This window comes from Megalops cyprinoides, chromosome 1 (genome assembly GCF_013368585.1).
Source record: "Megalops cyprinoides isolate fMegCyp1 chromosome 1, fMegCyp1.pri, whole genome shotgun sequence".
Classification (NCBI taxonomy): Eukaryota; Metazoa; Chordata; class Actinopteri; order Elopiformes; family Megalopidae; genus Megalops; species Megalops cyprinoides.
In genome coordinates this window covers 50,743,655-50,764,867 of record NC_050583.1, presented here as the reverse complement: position 1 = coordinate 50,764,867, position 21,213 = coordinate 50,743,655, and positions in this window count along the sequence as shown.

The window sequence follows — 21,213 nt, the reverse complement described above, 5'->3', positions numbered from 1 at the left end:
TTATTGTTTTTGACTGTATGACTCTGTTATTGAAGCCCTGTCCTTTGTTCATTTTTTGCAATTTTTCTGTTATTCTTTTATGCTTGTCTTTGTTACGTTCCATGTAAAATATAGCAAAATACTCCACCATGGTACATTGTATGCAGTAGTGGAGGGCCTCATTGTGGCATTGGGCTGATTCACAGAGTGGCAGCTCTGGCCTCCCAGCTCCTGTGCAGAAGGCAAACTGGGAGGCTGCTGTAGAGCTCAGGATGTTCTGGATTATCCTGCTGAAGGAGACATTGGGGAAGGTGGGGGCGGGGAACTAAATGCAGGAGATTACTGACCATGGTGCAGCAGGGAATTAGAGGCCCATTATTCAGCCCAGGAAGTGGCAGGACTCAAGCACAGCTCTCTCTTCAGTTCAGTCCCAGATGAGTCTGAATGCCTTCCAGACAATGTTTGACAGTCATGATTCTCTCTCTATGTAAACTTTTAACTGACTTTCGGTTCTTATACAGCTCCAGTGAGCATTTACATTGCGTTACATTGTTGTCATTTAGCAGATGCTCTTACCCAGAGTGACTTACGTAAGTTACAGTTTTTACATGTTATCTATTTATACGACTAGAATTCTGGGTTAGGTGCCTTGCCCCTGGGTACAGCAGCATTGCTGCAGCGAACCAGCAACCCATTGGTTACAAGCCCTGCTGCTTACCACAATGCCCCACTGCCTCCCCACTAGTCATCCATACTTCAGTTGACATCCATGTCTAAAGTGAATGAAATGTAAAAAAATATGTAATAATGAACTGAAATATTAGTGGGGTATTTGGTGTCGTTTTAATAGCATCAGGTCTGAGAATGTGAGAGATACCCATGTCTCCTCCTTTGTTATTTCCTCTCTGGTTTCTGCCTGGTCCAGGTCCAGTGCAAAGCTGGCAAGGCCATCACCAGTGAGGTGCATTAATGGTCCTAAAGTGATGCCAGCCTCCACAGCACTTCAGGAGGACAGCATGCAGCCTTAAGACAAAAATCCTCCACGAATGTAGCAATGCATCATGGGAACAACCCTGGAGGACTCATTGAAACTGTCTCAAGTTTAGAGCTACCAGGTAAGTAAGCACAGCAAATACATACATGATGTATGTGGTTTTCCTTAGGATAGAATCTCCCCTTGTTAGCTTACTGACAAAAAAGCAGTATGTATCAAAATATAAATGGTAATTCATAAATTTCAATACATAACGAAATATCAAAACCTATGAAATTCCTCATTCAAATAATCAAAAACCAAAAGATGGCATGTACAATGTATAATGTTGTGTTGCGTAATGTGTCAGTTTAACATATGCATATACTGTATGTGCATATATTGTAGAATTCATTGTAATACCACAGATACCAAAAACCTTTTATAAAATGATTTGAACATGCAGCATTCTATACTTGAATGTGTGAATATAAATGTGTGAAAATGAATTATTTCACTCCAGTTACTGAGACAAAAGTCCATAGTGCCTGTCAGTAAAATCCAGGCCTTCTCTGTAAAAGCTTCATCAGTTTCACTGACATTTAGACGCCATTGGTGCCATTTTCTATCAGAGAAATCTTCTCCACTTCGTTCCTGCATAGAGATGAAGCATGATCAAAAGATCCATTTGATTCACCTGAGTGCATTTGCTTGGCTTGGCTTCATGGATGGCTGAAACTGCTAAATCTTTTCTTATCTTCTTGTGGGACGGGAACTGACGGAAATGCACTCTGTAATTCTATTCACAATGAATGTGAAGACAAGTCTGAAATAGCATTGATTCAGAACCTTGATTCAGACTTGACTTTGCAGACCTGAAGTGCATATTCTGCACATGGCTTTTTCATGTACTAATACGTACCACAAGGGGGCAGGAGAGAGTCATGAATGAAACAAAGCCTGTATGGCTTTTTCATGTGTCATTATTCTTTACAAATTTGCATATTAGTTTTAAGAGTCAAAGAGTTTAAGAGTCAAAGCCAGTTTAGCTTTACCTTTGATTTAGCTTTATGTTAAATTTTGCTATAATTTTGTGGTGCTTGAAGTGCTTTTTCACATGCTTTTCAATGTTATACTTAGTGTTTTTCTTGAAAACAAAAGAAAAAACATCTTTTCTATTCTGAAAGCCAGCACAGCGAGAAAGGAAGGAGAGTGCCTTTAAGCTAAGCATTTAAGATGTGTGTGCCCATACATGGTGTATAAATAACTGCCTATTGTGTGCTCTCCAACCTCTCTACTATCTGTATCATGTGAACTGTTGATCATTATGTATGTGGCTACTTACATAGTTCACTTTTTAACCTTCTTTGATGTAGATGTTTGTACAAGCAGCATTACATTACTGTCATTGTTTTACACAGGTTTACAATTGTATCCATCTATGCACCTGGATATTTATTGAGGCAATTGTGGGTTAGGTACCTTTCCCAAGGGTGCAACAGCAGTGCCCCAGTGGGGACTCAAACCAGCAACCTTTCAGTTACGAGTCCTGCTTCGTACCACTACTCCACACAGCAGCACTTGATTGTATGTCCAGGACAAGTTTCCCTTTGGGGATAGTAAAGTTGATTCTATCTGTCTATCTAACAGTGGCAGTTGCCTCCAAAAATCCCAGAAGGCTGGATCAGTAGTCTGGCAAGCGTGTGACACCTTTCTGACCCTGTGGTCGTCCGAAACACATTACAGAACACAGTCTGGATCTCAGACAAGCCGGTTCCTCCTGCTGCACACTATACACTCAAACCCAAACACCTTTTGACACGGGGAAAGAGAATTCCTTGTGAATCCCTGGCCATGTGTGATTGATTAGCATAAAAAAGGTAACATCGTGACTTAATAAGGCAGAAAGTCTTGTATCGTTCTCCAGGCTTCTGGTGGCTTTCTTATAGGAAGAGCATGTGAGAATGAGGGGAAAAGGATAGCGGAAAACGCGGTCTCACAAGACACCCTTAAGGCCGCATAATCCGGGTGCTGAGCAGCGGGCCTGCCAAGAATATTCCACCTTCAACATTAATCCCTCCTTTTATGAGTTCTCATATTTAAGATTTTTCCTACCTCGGTCTTGCCATAAGCCTGCCTCTGATTCTCGCGCAGGCTAAGCGTATGAGAACACCTTTGTAACACTGACAGGGCGCACGGATGAGACGAAGCTGCTTTGTGTTTTGCAGTGTGAGAGTGGTGTGAGAAGAACAAGATCTGAACTGCACATGTTGATAAACCAGTTGTTGGTCTCTGCAAAATATGGCTCTGCAGTTAATAGAACTGACCTCCAGCTACATGGCGTAGCCTGTGTTACTGTGTTACTGTGAAAAGACGCACAGCATCACATCCCCTTTACCATATGTGCTCTGGCATTTGCGCCCGTAGACAAAGTGTGAATTTGAGGTCGCTTTCTGCTTTGTTGTTTGGCAGATGCGCTTCACTCAAACTGCAAGGAGGCGCTCGTGTTTGCACTTGCTCATTTGCCTTTAATCTGAAGCAGGTGAGGAAGAGATCGTGATTGTTGCCATCGACTACACGCGCTGCCGTTCTGATACGTCCAAACATGTTCTGAGATGTAAGAAGAAACGGCAGAACACAAATGGCTGTTGGGCCTGTCTTGTTACCGATGTTTAGGGCAGTGATTCAATGCGCCACCAGTGAGGGGTTTGTTAGGGTTCTGCTGTTTCTCCATTTTGTCTGTAGACCGAAACACATATTGTCTGCCGGTGCAGACAGGAGACCCATGGTGCATGGACTCACAGGCCAGCAGGGTGCAGACTGCTCCCCCTCAAGCATGTGGTTTGTTTTTCCATGGCGGTCTCTCTCTTTCCCTCTCTCTCTCTCTCTCTCTCTCTCTCTCTCTCTCTCTCTCTCTCTCTCCCTCTCCCTCTCCCTCTCTCTCTGGCCTGCCGTTCTAAACGAAACGCAGGGGATGGGGGGATGGTGAAGGCCGAGGGCCCCCAGGCTTAACTGCTGTTTTTGCTGGAAGCCCTTCAAGGAGTGGGGCGTTCTGCAGGCGGCCAAGTGCCACCCATCACGCATGGCCGTCTGCACGCACCTCTCTCCCGGCAGGAGCTCCTGTTCTGCCTTCCACTGCCATCTGACAGGCTTTTAAAGGCAGATCTGCACCCCCTCCAGTGTTTTACATGTGGATCCTAAGCACTCAGCAGGCATCTTGAGATATTTAAAAAGAAGTAAGTGGAGGTCGTCTGTGAGAGCCCAGCTGTACTCTGCCTCCAGTTGCATCCCCGCCTTTGTGTATATGTATGGTACAGATTCACAACAACAGCGTCATGATCCAGGAAACAGAGCCCTTTCAGCCCTGTCAGTCACTCCACACCTTCATTCCCGCACCCTTCCGCCTCCACAAAGCGCTTGTCAGCTCCCCTTCTGCCCAGAGGCATTCTGGGATTCCTGCATCCACTTACTTACTTTATCCATGCAGTAGCGCAGTGCACGACTTGTTGTTTACATTCTGTTTGCCAGTGGAGAATGAACACGTGTCCGTGCTGTTTAACTTGGAAATGCACACAATGTTCATTTTGCTCGCTGACCCCAGATCAGTTTTGGCCCTGTGCCCGGGAAATGTAAAGTGAAAAGTAAGGAAGCTGCTTCCCTCATAGCAGATGAGCCCTGGAGAGTGAGTCCCCAGTGGGACCTGATGCAGACCCCTGTCTCCTCCCCACACAGACTGTGATCTTCAGGCCCAAAGGAAAAGAGAGTAGGGCCAACCACAGGATTTGGGCAGGGTTGGGGGAGCCCTGCAGCCTGCCTCTCGTCTTGGACGATGTCGCGGGAGAACCAGGCGAATGCGGTAACCATGATGACACAGGAAGTGGCGCTGGGCAGAGGGAAGAGCCAGAAACGTGCAACATGGCACCTGCCTGACGAGCTGAGAGTGAACATGAACATGGACAGACACCAACTCCCCACAAACCACTTTCAGATCCAAAACTGTATCCATATGCAGATCATACACTTAGTTGAAAAAGAGGTGCGTGAAGCAAATCATTAAAATTTCTCAGTGACAGGTCATTTTCTGTGTCATAAAGTGTTAGCACTATACCCACTCCTGTGGGTTAACCTAATGATGAGTTCTTAAAGATCCCTGATGGTAGCCTCCAACATGAAATCCTTATATTTCTTATATTTCTCTTATATAATCATAAAAACATCAGTGGATTTTTCAAAAACAGGCCATGATTTTGTACTGTTTTGTACTGTTTCAGGAGTCAGGATCACCCTGAAGCAAACCAGCAGTTTCCTCTGAAGCATGCCCGGGACCCCTAGTGAAGCTGGTGCCTCTATCAGAACGTGGTTTTGAGGGACTGATTGTCAGCTGCTGCAGAACTAATTACCAACCGCTGTGGGACTAATCACCGTTTAGAGTGGGACAAATCCCTGTTCATTGTGTGACTAATCACTGTTCACTGCAGAGACCTGTTTCACCACACTAGTGGTCTTAATCTGCACTAATATCACCCACAGCCTTATTAAGGAAAATGTCCTGAATGTAAGCAAGCCTTTGGTCTTTGCCCACCTTCCATCTCCTTCAACTGCAGCTTAAGTGACATTCCTATAGGGTTACCCCAGTTCTCCTTCCCTCACCATTTCCTCTATGTTGCCCTCAGTCTCACCCTCACCTCTGCTCTCTCTATCTCTACCTCAGTCTTATCTTACCCCTGTCCAACATCTTTTTTCCCCTTTGTCCATACCCTCCAGCCTCCACCTCTTCAACACTCTGTTGAAACATCATCCATCCATCCAGTTTGACACTGTCCTGCTTCACCTTGTCTTCCGTCACTCCTTCATTCTCATTCCAGCCTCCCTGTCTCTTTCAGTTTCCCAAGCCCTCATCCCTCATCTCTTTAACTCTTTGTTCTACATTGTTGATCCATCCAGTTCGACACTGTTGTCCCTCAATTTGTCTTCTATCACTCCTTCATAGTCACTCCATCTTCCATCTCTTCAAATCTCTGTCGTACATCATCCATCCATCCATCCATCCATCCAGCTTGTCTGCCCTCACCTTGTCTTGTACCTCTTCCTCATTATCACTCCATCCTAACCCTCTTTCCTTTATCCTGGCCCTGAAAGTTTTGTCCACAGGCTCCAGTCTGTCTGAGCCGCCCTTTGCTGCTGGACTGCACTCAGACATAACAGAGGTGCTGCAGTGTTCCCGCAGATGAACGTGAGCGATAGCATGAGGAAGGAGACAAGACTGGGCAGATACGGGACGGCACAGACAAAGCCCTGCTTCACAGTCCCCGGTTTCCAGTAAGAGGGAATCGGGTGCAGAGAGCGAAAATAAATTCACGCTGAGCAATTCCCTCCACTCCTGTCCCTCTCAATTACAGAACACTTACAGTAGTGCTGTGTGGAGCCAGAGAATCTGCCACCCAGACTTGTGTCCCCAGTAATTCCTAATGAAACTCCTAATTCATTATTCAGATATCCCTGCGGTTTGTTGCCCAAAGGGACACAGATGTTCGCTGCAAGCCAGAAGGTGTCGGGTTCTCCTTCCAGTGGTCATGATGAATAGGTGGCAGGTCCTCTGAGTGACAGAAGAACACTAATACTGAATGCTTAATTTAATGGGATCTAAGTACCCTCTTGTTAGTAACTGTTCTCTCTCTTTTATAAAGGCTAGGTCCAAACACTACACAGCATGGTAACTGGTGGCAACAAAAAGCCTCACAAGTCACATACCTACTTTCTATGAGAAGTAATACTGTCCCCCTAAAAGAGCAATAATTGGTATTCCAAAGATTTGGAGGAGAATTTTCAGACAATCCATATGCAATTAACTAAATCTAGACAAAGCGATCCCATCCATGACTATAAAAATCTCACCACGTTCTTTCCACATCAGCTGTTCACAACATCCCTCCCCCACCCAATCTCCCCCCTTTCTTTTCCACACAGGGGTCAGTAACCTTGGCCTACAGCCAGGTGCAATCCCTTCTTCAGACTACAAGTCAAAGAAAAGTATTGCTATCACCACATCATGAGCAACCTCCACAGTTAAATTGTATGGAAATTCATATCTACTGAATATGTGTATATATGTGCGCGCACACACACACACACCCCTATAGGATCTTTAACTTAAGACTTTGACTCCCTGTAGTCTTTAAATGGCACATCTAAATGTAGGCATCTCATACAGAACAGCATCCCCATCAGAGCATTGTGTGGCGTTGTTTTCTTAATGGGTCCAGAGGATAGACCACCCCCCTACTTGCCCAGCAGCAGCACTTCCAGCAGCAAACTGGTTTTCCCTCAAGGTCTCCCACCCAAGTGCTTACCAAGGCCAGCTCCACTTACCCTTAGCCAGCAGGCAGGGGGTGCTGCTAAGTGGAATGACTGCTGGCTTGTTGTGTACTCTAGTTTAACACTGGAACACAGTTCCACTACAGATGCTACTCCTGACTGTTGGGCTCAGTAGTATCCCCTTACTGTTTCTGAGTGGCAACATTCAAGGGCATTACCATTACATTAAATTAGTCCCTCACAAGACCGTTCTTTTCATCTGAGACACATTGCTATCATGCATGTCCTAATGTGTATTTTTTAACAAACGAATAAGTGTCTTTTGCAGAATGCATATAAGTGTTCTTAAATGCAGCTGGCCAAAAGACTAAACAAAAGAAAAAAAGCAGGTATCTAGTATACAGTACTAATTGGTATTAAACCCTGCACTGTACTCCATGCTGACTCTGGTACGAAAAAAAAACTGGAAATGGAAAATGGAAACGCCGTGTTTTCTTGCCATGTTGAATAATGTCGGTCATAGTCATTACGTTTATTTGACATCGTGTTCAGCTGAATGTAGTGTGCGGTCATAATTCAGCACTGCAATGTTCATGGATGTGGTGTGTGCTTTGACGTGTCCACCAAAACACTTTCCCCGGAGTTCCTTTTCAAATATTTCTTCCAGTAACATAAAACTCGATGTTGAATTTTACACGTGTTTACCTATAATAATATATAACATGTCATGAAATTTAAAAAATCAAATAATAAAATCTAAAATAACACAAAACATACACATGTACGTTTTATCAGATATTTAGTTGTGTATAATATATATTAAGTACAAATAATGTGTCAAATAATACAGTAAAGTCCTGTTTTTTTGGTCAGAGAGCGGTCATAAGTGACCTTTAAATGGCTGAAATCTGACCTCCTCCCCATGCTTGAGTAGCGTGCGGTATTTTGGCCCGGTGAATGCTGTCATTGTTGGCAAGCCTTGCCGAGCTGAGTTACAAGGTAACGCATTCGCTCCTATGCGTTTTTGCCTTTCTGATTTATCCCTTTCCTTGCGGTTTATCATGCGCTCAGTGCCTCCGCTGAGACTCTCCCGTCCCGGACCGCGTGCCAGAAATCGCGAACGGATCCCTGATGTGAAACGCATGTGGAAAGGGTGCAGTGCTGTATTTTGACCTACTGTAATGCTGTGTTTCTCTGTATATCTTAACACATGGCCACGCGGCTGGAACGCAATGTTCCTGTGCTGTTGCGCATAAACGACCTGAAGGGTGCAAGGTCATATTATATGTGTTATTCTATGTGCAACTGCTGTCACATATTCCTGTCGGTTATCTCCGCTAGCTGTACTGTTCATCATCCCTGTCAATCATGTGTCGGTCATGCTTATGAGTCATCCCTGTCAATCATTCCAGTCAGTCATTCCTGTCAATTTCTGCCCTGAGTCATCCCTGTCAGTTATTTCTTTGCATCAGCCCTATCAGCCAGAGCTGTCAGTCACAGCTGCCAGTGTTCCTCCTCTGAATCACCGTTGCTGTGTTTTTACCGGGATTTTACAGCCAAAGTTCTACAACTGTGCAAGAGGCTGCGGGTCACCCCAATGAGCATTCACTCCTGTTTTAACCACAGGGTGAGCGTCATGTTTCTGAGTAGTGTTTGTGACTGCATGGAAATTGCCGGGCCCGACACCCGCCTCTCCAAAATCGCAGTAAAAGTCAGAGCCCTGGGGAGAGCATGACCACTGATTCTGTTTCGGCTCCAGACGCTCACTGTTTGTTTTGAGATCAGCGGGCCCTCATGTGGCGAGGTTCTACAAGGCAGTAAACTCCCATGCCCTTTAACTGGTATCTACCTCAATAAACTGAATGCTGCTTGTATATATGTACAAAGGTTTCATGGTTTTTAAGAAAATAAATAAATCCATCCAAGTCATCCATCAAGTGCAGCTCACATCACAGTCGTATCACATATTGTTGCACAAAATGAGGTCATGTGTCAATGTGTTTTTATTATTTTGTAAAAACATACAGTCATCCAAAGTTCTTTAAATAAGGTAAATGGGATGAAAATGTAAATATGGAAAATGAGAAAATTTGAAATTTTAAGGTGTGCAAAAGACAGAAACAAGCAAACAGTAATGTTCCTGTAGTTACAAATGAATATTAACTATTAAGGTAAGACAGACTAATTGTGAGAGACGTTTACATGACAAATCTTAAGAAAATAAATGGCATGCTCAATTTGGCCATCCACTTTACATTCATGTTCCCATGAAAATCTTCATGATTTCGTATGTCTTCATGAAAATCAGGGGTAGATCAATGTCCAGCCTAGATCATCAATGCCATGTGAAAAAATGCTGCATTGATCTCTTTTTTTTCTACCAAACATCACTGCTGTGACTCACCCACTATCTGTGGTCAGGAACATGGCTGGTGTGGAGACTGACTGCTGAAAAAGGACAGCCATCAGGCAGAGCTGTGATCCTCATGCTGTTGAGGTCAGACTGTCCACTGTGCCTGCCAGTCAGTGCAACATGATTGGACTAGGGAATGGACCAAGTCATTCAGCTACTCACGGAGCACAGAGTTGGGCCTGCTGAACACAAGGGTGGATCTGCTCGTAAAGTCATTTGGAGCGGAGGTCTGGAAGTCTGCGACTCAGAGACCAGTGGAAAGAGTAGAAACAGGCCGAATTTTGCATTCACTACAGAGTGTAGATGGGACTATTTATTTTAAAATATCTTACACATAATATGCAGCCCTCCACATTCCTCCCCCTGGTCCTTCTTCAAAAACCAACACAAAAAGATAATTTACTCTAAACTGCCCTCTGGCAGCTGCAATCACTTTTGGTTCCTAAAAAAATTAAGAAGCAAAACATTCATTTTTTCCACAGTTATTAAGTATGATTCTGCATCATACATGTATTTTAAAAAGTTTGCAGACCCATTTGAGGGCACTTATAGCACCATTTCTGCAGAAAAAGTGGTCATGTTAACATGGGAGCTGCAGGTAGTTTGACTTCAGCCATGTTTTTGCAATAAGAGCCCCTAATTCACCACTGCTGGGATGTTTGGAGAAGGAAAAATACATTTCTTCTCATCATGCGTGGTTTCTTTTCTGGGCAAAAACAATGCAAGCTAGAATGGGCACTGTTCAGGGGTTGTGACAACTTTGGTTGATCTCCTCATTAGTCCCTTTTTGCCATCTAGGGGTAAAACAAAGGTGTTGCAGTTCAAATGGGGGAGCCACTGACTCACTCAGCCAGCCAGTGAGCACAAAAAGAAAACGGCTGCTTCCAGGGCTCCTCCAGCCAAAAGACACAACCATGTGGGCTGTGGCACAGGTGCCAGCAGAGATGCTTGGTTTGGAAGCTACTATGTCTGAGGTGCAAAGTGTTTGGGTTTAAGAATTTACTTTAAGTGTGAAAGTGTCACTATGCCATTGGCCAGAGTTAAGGAAAACAACTGGTAACACTTAATTTTACAACCTTTCTCATAAGTGGGTCTTATTTAATATTCACACAGTGATAGCTTCATCAGCAAAATAATGGGAAAAATTCCAAATCCTATCAACATATACAAATATTAGAATCATCTCATAACAACTAACTGAAGCTTATATAACATGTAATAATAATCATTATGACACTAGTGGCATAGCATAACATTTCACATGTGCCTATGAAAACTAGTTGTTAAAACTGGTTATATTGATTATCTAAGCTGATAATAAAGACTATTATTATTATTATTATTATTATTATTATTGTTGTTGTTGTTGTTGTTGTTGTTGTTATTATTATCATGTAATGCTTATCATGGCATCAAGAATGTTGCAAATGACCCACTTCAAGTAAAGCATTGACACACAACGTTTTATGTTTTAAGTGGACCTGTTTGCCAGGTAGCATGTACCTCCTATTCAGGTGGCACTGAGATATTGTTTAGCTCAATATGTTATACAAATATGCCAATTTCCATGCTCCTGAACCAAAGTGCATAATTTGTGTTCTTATCTACAGGACCCATGACTTGTTTCTATCACATGTGTAATATAAGATCAATCCCTCTATGATAATTTAAAAAGCTGTGATCTGCACCTGGTTTGCCTTCAACAGATGACCCAGCAGAAGAGATTCTTTGAGGAAAACCCTACTGAGAATACACACAGAAGAACACACGAATGTCAGAAGTGAATCTGTTACTGGCGTTGTTCAGACAGCTTTGAGACCTTTGCTCCTCTTTGTTGTTGGATTGGTATTCCTGAAGTGAATTTCTCCACCGTAGAGTGGATGTTGAGGTAGTGTAGGCTGGGCACCAGTGTTCCAGGTGTGTGATTGACTGCTCTGTACATTCATCACTGTGAATAGCGGAAAGCAGAGGGCCGTGTTGCTAGTGGCAGCTGATGGGCCTTGAAGTTCTTGGCCCTGAAGGATACCCATTCATCCACATTTAACCAGACACAAAGACACCTGGTCCAGGAAGCCTGCTCGGCAGAACGGCAAGGCCCTGGGGAAAGAGAGAGATGTGATTCGTACAGTGTTTTCTCTGAAAATGGGCCTATGCAGGGCTCGAGGCTTCTCCACAGACCCGGAGAAACACAACTGGAAAATCATTTCACTACTGAGATTTCTGCACATACTTTCTCTCCCTCCCTGAGGTCTGCAGAATGGATACTGGGGCCTTTGGAATTTAGGTTATGTTATGTTATGCTCCTGTCAGTGTAGCACTCAATGAAGACTCTGAGATATAGAGGACCCAGTGTATGGTGGAGCCATCATTATCCTGAGTTTACCTGTATGCTTGGTATGTCATGAACCAAGGTTACCTCAGGTAACCTCTTTTCTGATGACCCCTTCAATGAAAACTAAAAGCAGAGAGTCATGCCCAGAGCCAAGCCCCTGGTTCTCCCAGGCTCTGTGGTGTGAAGTACTGTGACTTGAGGTACAAGTACACTCCCCAGACAAGATATCAGCCTACCCAAAGCCACTTGCCCTCTGCCCATTTATTGTATTTCTAAGTTCCAAGCAGACAGGCAGTGGGTACATTTTTAAAGCCTTGATATCACCCACCCAGGGATTTGAACACTCAAGCATGCTGGGTCACTGAAGCACAAGAACTGATCCTGTGGAAGGTGCTAAAACTGAATGGCTTCAGTAAAATATCCAACTGTATGAATGGATAATGTATATAACTTGCCCTGGAAAATCAGATCAATGTTTACCAAAAAGATGTCCATTTCAGGTATGTGACAATATTTGAGCATTAAATGAGCAACAGTATAGCAAAGCAGCATATAAAAATTTAGTTTTGGAAACAGCTGTAAATTGACCAAAAACACTTTTTTCTTTTCCAAAATATCTGTGCATCCCTCATACAACATACACAGCAACGCAGTGGCATGAAGATGACTGTGGGATGCATTGATCCTGATTTGATTCAACCCCTCCATGCTTATCCTGCTCTGACTCTGTAATGAGACTTACCGCAGAGAAATGACAGGAGGTCATTATCACTCGGGTCAGCCTTTGGAGTTACGATGCCTGGACCGAGCCCCAGCATCCCCCCCCCCCCCCCCCCCCTTACCCTCCTTCACCCCCTGTCACCCCTGGCTTCTGCTTTACTGCATATCACACATTCTGGTCGCCCCGCGAAGTGGACCACCCACAAAACCGGCCAGAGTAAACACGGAGGGGACGGGCCTGTCGCTGGGTCTTGTTAATGTCAGTGGCCCTGACATATGACGAGTCCGCAGCTCCATGAACTGCGCTTTACAAGATGTCCTCCTTCCCAAAGTCAATACCGCACGGAAAATCCAAACAAATAAGTAAAAAGAGAAGAATTTAACTTTTTTGGCTGCCGCAACGCGAGACACAGGACCCCAAGTGTAGGCAGGAACACACGAGAAGAACTGTACTGAGCTACATGCTGTAATAATGAGATTGTAGTTTTTACCTTCTGTGTTCAACTTTTTAGAAAGTGCCATTTAGTAAGAGTGATGTTTAATATGAATAAAGTTATTAATGAATTTATTTCTCCATGTCTGACAAGGCTATGAAAGACTATTACTATTACTGTAATAACTATTGATTCTTGCTTCCACCTTATTGCTTTGAAAGGCATATCTTTTCATTGAATTATTGATTGCAGGGCAGTACAGTAATTTGTTCCTCACCCTCTGTTATTAACAGCTTAATTGGACTATTTAATTGTTATTCACCTATGTCTTTTCTGTTTTTACATTCTTGGGAATTAGATACAAGAAAATACTTGTGCCCTATACGCAAGAAGTGTTTTTTTCCTGCAGTGCATTTTGGGATTGGAGTGGGTTGCAATGAAATAATGAAATAACACTAATGAAAGTAACTGAACCACTGCAATTAGGGGTATGGGCTGTAGCATAAACCAGCATGCCTCCTCTATTGGATTACTGCCCCAATCAGAGAGAGAGCCGGGTGACCACAGACCACAGCAGGACCACCCTTCAGACAGAGCATCCTGCGGCCACCGTGTAAAACGCTCCCAGAGGTGACCAGACGCCATGAATTTGCACTGGGCAATTAGGATGCAAAGCCACAATGGAATTTTACTCTTACATAACGACACTCTTCTGAGCTCTGCCAAACTGCGGTAAGCATCTTCTGCGAACATAGATGTCAGAATAATTTTAAACTGTATATTCATGTCTGGACACAGAGCCTGTTTATTTCTCATGTATTTCAGCCTTTTAATCCCTACAAAAGGGGGACTACATTGTGGATTGTATGTGGGCATCATTATGTGCCTCCTACAGTTGTTACATAATAGTCTTTTATTTATGCTGACTGTACTCTGTAAAAGTCCACGTTAATCACTTCCTTCAAAGTCTTTGCAAAGACTACTTGAGTCTGGATAACAGAAATGATAGAGGTGTTTTTCACAGATGACGGGAGAAGCCTTCTGTCTGCTCATTCCCCTCCTAATTTCAGAATTCTCCTCAAAGTCAGTCATTACAGTAGCACCTGCTCCCAATTACTGCGCTCCAGTGCCAAGATGTGAGAAGAGAGGAATAAATCATAGCTTATGCTTGAAATAGAAAATGAGTTAATACCGTATCGGTCGCACCTCTTCGCCAGAGAGATAGTATGTCTTCGTTAAATGGGACTGTCCGAGAGCAGCCCAACAGTGGAAGGTGGCTGGGAGCAATAGGAGTAATAATTTATCATACCAGGCGCAGGGGAACTCTGGGGAGTGCATATTTTTGGGAATGTAAATCCAAGTTATGATGTCCAGGTGAGCATGTGCGAGCCGGCCGACGACGGGGCCCTACTCTGAGACATGGATCAGATCAGAGTAATGTAATTCTGTGACAGGCCTCACACTTACATAGTATGTCATATAAAATAATATGTTATGTAACACTATACACATTATATAATGTGTAATATAATCCAATAATAATATGCATGATTAGATAAAGCTTACTTTGGCATAAAAATGTGTAACATTTTGACAGGCTATGAATGGTGAGCATTGTAACCTATGGTCATCCGTAAACCAGCTGTTCATGTGCAGAATTGAAGAAGAGCATGAGGTCAGGAGTTGTGGGTGTCTCCTTTCCCCAGATTTCTTGTAGTAGTTTCCCAATTGAAATTGTAAGAGAGAAGCAAGCTTTTCGGGGCCATTAAATGAAAAGGAATAGTAAGAAAATAATTTAATCTCCACTTCTAAAAGGGCAAATGTAGCCAGCTGAGAATCTCTGAGAATCTCTGCAGGCCTTGTGTTGGCATGCCCTGCATTACTAAAATCAGGTGCAACTCGATACATCCCACAGTTTTGCACTGCGGGTATACATAATAACCAGATATCTGCACAAAAGCAACCAAAGAACATCCTCACCAAGTTGCTAATGCGTCATTGGATCAGTGTGATGTCAGCTGCGTCGCTGCGCACACTCAAATGACGCATTCGCGGTCATTCCCATCGTGGCTTAACACTAGGGACATCTCATTAGGACCGTTCTGGTAAAGTAAAAATGTTCCTTACACTTCTGTGAGGGACGTGGGACTCTCAATCCTCACACATAAAAGGATTAAGGATTATAGTCTAACAGGGACCACCTTGAAATGTCCAGCCAAAATATGGGGCTAACCCATTTGAGTAATTTTGGGAGATGTTTCAGATCTCGTTAGCACCGGCTAAGCAGACAGGAATGACAGTAAAGGGACTGGGGTTAGGGTGTCCACGGCCCCAAGGGTGAGGCAATGCTGGAAGCCAAGGCAAATCAGTCAAAAGCAGCTGCACGGGATGTCCTCCCTAGCACAGTGTGCTGTACACATGAAAGTATACTCGCGCATGCATACATACACATACATGCACATGAATGTACACATACATGCATGTACACACACCGATACATATGCATAACACACTCATGTGCATAAATACAGATAGTAACATCCTCACGTGCTGACATCAATACACACACACACACACACATATGTCACACAGTAAAGACGACTGAGTTAAGCAGGGCCTCAGCTGTAGATATCAGGACTAAACGCAATGATTATGAGACCACACTCAAAAATTGTGTGTGTGTGTGTGTGTGTGTGTGTGGGACGAGGTGAATGGAGGGTGATGTATAAAGCTCTAATTGGAAACTGTAAGGAATCCACATTGATGGGTGTATTTGGCAGGTGTCTGTGTAGTCCCCAGAGCATACAAGTTGCTGCTCTATAGTCAGTGAATCAGAGCTCGCTTTCACATACAAGATGTAGCTAGAGTTATTTAACTGGACAGGATAAGAATGGCTCATCTACCTCTCCAAGTGTCACGATGTGATCATTTTCTTAAGAAAAGCAAAAATATTCACTGCAGGATGAAATCTGTTGTCTTTTTTGTTTTTTGCTCATTGACATCTCCTGTGATGTCCCTTGTGTCACGTCATTAAAAGCTACCAGCAGATGGCGCAACTCGGCCTTGAGTCAGACTTCTGTGCTGAGTTTCATATCCAGCATTCCTCCCCAAACGATGCGGTCGGCTGCTTGCATGCATACAGACAGGTGGCCAGGTGCCTGAGGGGGGCACTTCCCGCAGCTCTCTCTCCTGTAGCTGGGTGCCTGCACCGGTTGTCGCGGACACCCCCCACCCCCCACCCATCACTCCTCAATCCTTTACCACCCCAGCTTAGTTTCATGAGGTGAACACCCACAGAGAAACGCGCCTTGGGTGCCTTGACTCACGCTGCCAAGGTGAAAAATAAAATATAAACAGAAGCGAGTTTGTTTTCAGCCTTGTTGCCGTTGTTCTGTGGCTGCGTGGATCTGCGTACGGGACCCGCGGAGAGAGACCCGGCGCGGAGGGAGCATCTCCGTCAGCACTGGCTGCACCCGCCGGCGACACGCTAGAAACGGGCTAAAAATACACACAGGTGCAATTCATCAGGGACCTCGACAGAAGTGGGAGTTGTCGCCCCGATCCGGATACCGCCGGCGAACCAGCCGCACGACAGGCGCGTCCTCACTTCTCCTCCGATTCCCAGTGTAGGCAACACCTGGGAACGGAACAACAAAAACGTAGAAGGTGAATAGTGACTCCACGGGTAAATGATGACCTCTGCTTCCGAGGAAACTTTTTTTACTCTTTTGTGAGCTTTGCTTTGTTCGGGAAAAAAGAAAAAGAAAAAATCACAAATCCCACAATTCAGCTGTAAGATGAAAAGAGAAGAACAGATGGCGAAAGAGAACATCAGGTGATTTGTTCATACACAGCGGGTCCTCCCCCATCCCCCTCCAGTGCGCCATATTTCCTGAAATATTCCAGATTTTCCGTATTTTACGACTTCCTACTTGCAGCTGTGCGGAGAAGAGGTTCAGCTTCCCAATGGCATTTTCTTTCTCATTCTGAATGTAATCTAAAGATGGATCTTTCCATCTGATATTTCTTTTGTTTGTTTGTCCTCAGATGTTTATGATGCACAGCATTGTTACACTGTATTCTTCCTCCACTTCATTCTCTTCGGTTAATGGCTTTCCAGAATAATCTTGAAGGTTCAGTCAATACTCAACTGAAACACAGCACAGTGCACAGCCAAGTAAACGCTGTCTCAATTCTGAGAGAGCCTTCCATCACTTTATTTTCCATTTTAGCATATATAGGTTTACCTCTTACACCTCTTACCTCTTACATAGGTTAGAATTTTATATGCTATCCATTTATACAGTTGGATATTTACTGAGGCAATTCTGGGTTAAGTACCTTGCCCAAGGTTACAGCAGCATTGTCCCAGCAGAGACCAGTGACCTTTCCATTACAAGCCCTGCTCCGTGCTACACCGTCACCTTCCAGTTCGGTTTGATTAGAAGTGATTGAGTCGTGTGGAATATGAGTCAAAGAAGGGGCGCAGGGAGTGACTTTGATGTCACTCTGGGTCCCATCAAGCATGTCAAAAAAGCACATTGGGGTGGGGGTAGATGCACAGAACAACTTAAGTAGAAGGTGCATCATAGATATGCTCATAGATATGGTGCTGAGAGCGAGAGAGAGAGAGACCGAGGGCACCCCACTTGCGCTCCTCAGTGTCTTTACAGGGGTCACTGTTTTGTTCAGTTTGATTAACGCGATGCCAAAGCCATGACTAAACAGCCGACAACAATGAACCCCTCGGGTTGCCTTTGTACCGAGGTGCGAAGTTCACAAATTGCAGGCTGAATTCAGATTGAGGTTTCTTTGGGTAGGCCTCTGTGGAAATCAGGACACCAGTGTGAGTCTGAGGGAAAAAGTAACAGTCTTCTCCTCTTACTGTCCTTTCCTGGAACTGCTGTAATAACCTCATCAGCTTGGGCTCCACGCACTCCTCTGGTGACAATTGTTCTTTTTTTCATGGTTTAAGAGGTATCTCATTTGTTCAAAATGAACAGGCACTGAATACAGAGAAAATGCTAAGGTTTCAGTGTAAATTTCACCCCTTTCACATAATGATTAATGTTGTGGCTTCTCCAGGTGACTGGGTCTCCGGTCATATTTTTATTAATCTCAGACCATAAACCATTTCAAATTTCTGTTGCTCCTACAAAGACAGATTTCATGTGAGGTTCATTTCTTATTTATTTATTTTATTTATTTTTTTTTTTTTCCTTGGGTTCCCCAAAAATAAACCTCACATCCTCACGTTGCAAATTCCTTTGTTTTAAAAAACACTTTTCTGCTTTCAAGTCTCGAAAGTCTCAGCTGCAAAGGCATTACATATGAGTCCTGCGGAATCCCGTGGTGAAAGTGTCCAAATAGCGCCGCGATACTGGAGGCTGGAGAGGAAATTGCAGTAGCTGGTATTTTCATCATCCTCCCCGAATATGAAATGGACCGCAAGAAGGCCTTCATGCGCCGCGCCTGTCGTCGCTGTCAAATAAATTTGGGATCAAAAACATAAAATAAACCTGCCCGTCTCCCGCTCGATGTGGTGTTGTGTCTCCCGGCAGAGGCGTCTTTATTGGCTGAAACGAATCCTCGGAGTCACGGCGAGGTCAGACACAGCTTTTCAGGCAGGGCTCGCGTACTGTACCATGTCTAAATCCCTATTCTTTACAACAGACCTGTAAAGCAGATGCGTCCGGGTCCAAACTCACTGAAGAGATCCCTTACAATTACACAACTATACAGCTCTCAAAAACAGCGTCAACAACAATCCATCAGTTTAAATGAAAGCCAGTCTTCTTGAAAGACACATTATTTGAAGGAGTCATATGTCCACACGCTGCCACAGCAGTATGAAAAATGCATTGCCTTGAGGAGCAGACAGTGTGAGTACAGTTGGCTCTTTCTGTTATTCTTCTTTCTGACTAGCATGTGGGAAAAAAGGATGTGCCTGTGTGTCCTTTGAATTCCAGCCATCCACACCTTATTTCTCATTACTGCCCCACACCACTGATCTGGTTTGTTTTTGTTTTTGATTGTTTCACAGCTTGAATTCTGTTCAATTCTAATTTTAAAGTGTTTGCTGACTCATCACTCTTTTCAAATCAGTGTTAAAAAAGCATTCCTTTCTCTTGGGTACAGGTAGTGTTGTGGATGCAGATAAGGCTGCACTCTTGAATGTGAATATTAGACAACAAAATACATGTTTGTTTTCAATTGCTTGTCTTTCTGCAAACTTCTCCCATGTGACCGCTCCTCATAATCACTAAGCCTACAGTCATTAAGTCCATATTTACATTCAAACAAACAATGCTTAAATATGTATGTCTGATGTGTGCAGAAGCTTTGATTGACTATTTCCCATCTGTTTCATTAGCAGGTTTTGATTATACATTTTCATCTGTTTCATTAGTGATTTTCCAGACCTTGGAGAACACCATACAAAAATATCCAGTTTATCAACCCTCAGGCACCATCTGGGCTGCCCTTGTACCAAAATCATCTGCAAAATGCTCCAAAAGGCTGCTAACAATACAACTGTCTGACATTAATTAATTCTGGAAGAAAATAAAATAAATAATTTAAAAAAAACACAGCTCTGTATTTGGCCTGAAACACACACACACAGCCCCTTCACTCAAGAGTGTGACTAATTTACACATATAATGGCATTCTCGGACAGCAGGGCGATTAGCGATTTGCTCTCATGAGTGGCTCAGCAGGAAGAGGACGGTCCTCGGTCCAAAGCTTGCTCCCCGCTCCCTCCCAAAGCTTGGGTGGCCACAGAAAAGACCAGAACCGCACACACCTGGCAACTGCCCAACCGCTCAAACCCCGATATTCAAAAACCTAACCCCGCTGCTTCTGAGAAAAATAAACGCTCAAAATCTTTTTTTTTTTCCTTTTGATTACACACTCCATTTCCACTTGCCATTCACTGGTGGCAGTTAAAACAAATGCCAGAATCGTCAAGGATGCGACGTTTCTGCCCACAAGAAAGGAGGGATTCGACCAAATAAACAACCAGAGATTTCCCCCCGATCAATGAACTGCAAACATTAGGTGGGAGAAAATCTACAGCAGGCAAGCAATAACACAAGAAAAAAGGCAAAAAGTTGGGGAACTTGTTCTCGCAACTTTTGACAAATCCTTCTCAGAAGGCCCTCAAACCTTCTGACACATGACAGCTCTGAAATACTTGCATGCAAGTGGCGGTTAGGTCACACACAAGTCGAAGGGGGTTTTGCTGCCATAGAAAACAGCTCTGAGCGTCAGTTTCTCCCCGAGACAAAATTATGCCCTCGCTGTAATAAAAGGGAGTCCTCCGCCCAATTGGAGGGGCCAAGTAATCAAAAATAGTGCAATATCTGGAGGCCCAGGCTGGAAACAGTGGCAGAGATAGCAAGTGACTCACAGTGAAAAGCGAGCTGGACTGTTTAGACAGCAGGATTATGGGATCTCAATAAAACCGCGTTTGGCCGACAGGGGAAAAAAACACTAATGAGCCCACACAGTGACTGAGTCCTCATCTCCCTTCTCCTTCTCTCTCCCCCTTTCTCCCTCAGCCAAATACTACAGTGCTCACTTCACTGTCACTCTTTCAAACTTGAAATGAGTAATTTACAGGTTATAAAGTTATTTTTAAACTTGCTTTGTACTTTACACACAGGCGTTTCAAATATGAACTAACCCACGCGTACATACAGTCACACTTGCAAATGCACACTCCTGCAAACATGCACACGTAAAAGGCAGGGGTAGACCATAAACATTCAAAATGTACAAAGTGTGTGTGTGTGTGTGTGTGTGTGTGTGTGTGTGTGTGTGTGTGTGTGTGTGTGTGTGTGTGTGCGTGTGTGTGTGTGTGTGTGTGTGTGCGCATGTGTGCGCGTGTGTGTGTGTGTGTGTGTGTGTGAGAGAGAGAGAGAGAAAGAGAGAAAGAGAGGGAGAGAGAGATTGTATTAGTCATGACATAAGGACACAATCCTTTGAATTTCATATTGATTTTACAATGGCTTGAACTGAAAAATAAGCACACATGATGATTTTA